Below are 606 nucleotides of genomic sequence, written 5' to 3'. Positions count from 1 at the left end.
TGGCCCCCTAAATTTGGCACGATTTTTCACTTAGACACCTTAACTAGACTTTGTTCATTTTAGACACCTCATGTCACGCCCAACTGTGTCAATTTGACACTTTCTGCTGAGATGGCATAGCAAGTGTGATACACTCACTAGACGCGCGTGAGAGCCTCATTTTACCAAATTTTAAATTTTTTTTTTCTTCTTCTTCTTCCCCATTTTTTGGCTACCATTTTCCAAGCTTAAACTCTTTCCATGGTGAAATAAATTTGACGATGTCACAAACAAAAAGTGAATTCTAGCGCCCATAAATTTTAATCTTAAATACTTTCACTTATTTTGTTGTCCTTCTTCCTCAAAATAATTTGAGAAAATCAACATAAATTTCAAGAAGAAAAAAACACTCAGAAATGGCAAGAAATCATATTTTCAATTATCAAATCCTACATTCACAACAAACAATTTTAGCATTCCAATCCATTTGTATGCCTTCTCACATCATAATCACAGAAAAAGTTCAAATAAAAAAAAAACGTCTTCTTTTGACACATTTGGGTGGGGGTGGTGGTGGGTGGAGAAGAAAATGGGTCGGGGGTGGTGGTGGGTGGAGAAGAAAATCTA

The sequence above is a fragment of the Solanum tuberosum genome, unplaced genomic scaffold (genome assembly GCF_000226075.1).
Source record: "Solanum tuberosum cultivar DM 1-3 516 R44 unplaced genomic scaffold, SolTub_3.0 scf00032, whole genome shotgun sequence".
Lineage (NCBI taxonomy): Eukaryota > Viridiplantae > Streptophyta > Magnoliopsida > Solanales > Solanaceae > Solanum > Solanum tuberosum.
Note: the sequence above shows the minus strand (reverse complement) of the source record.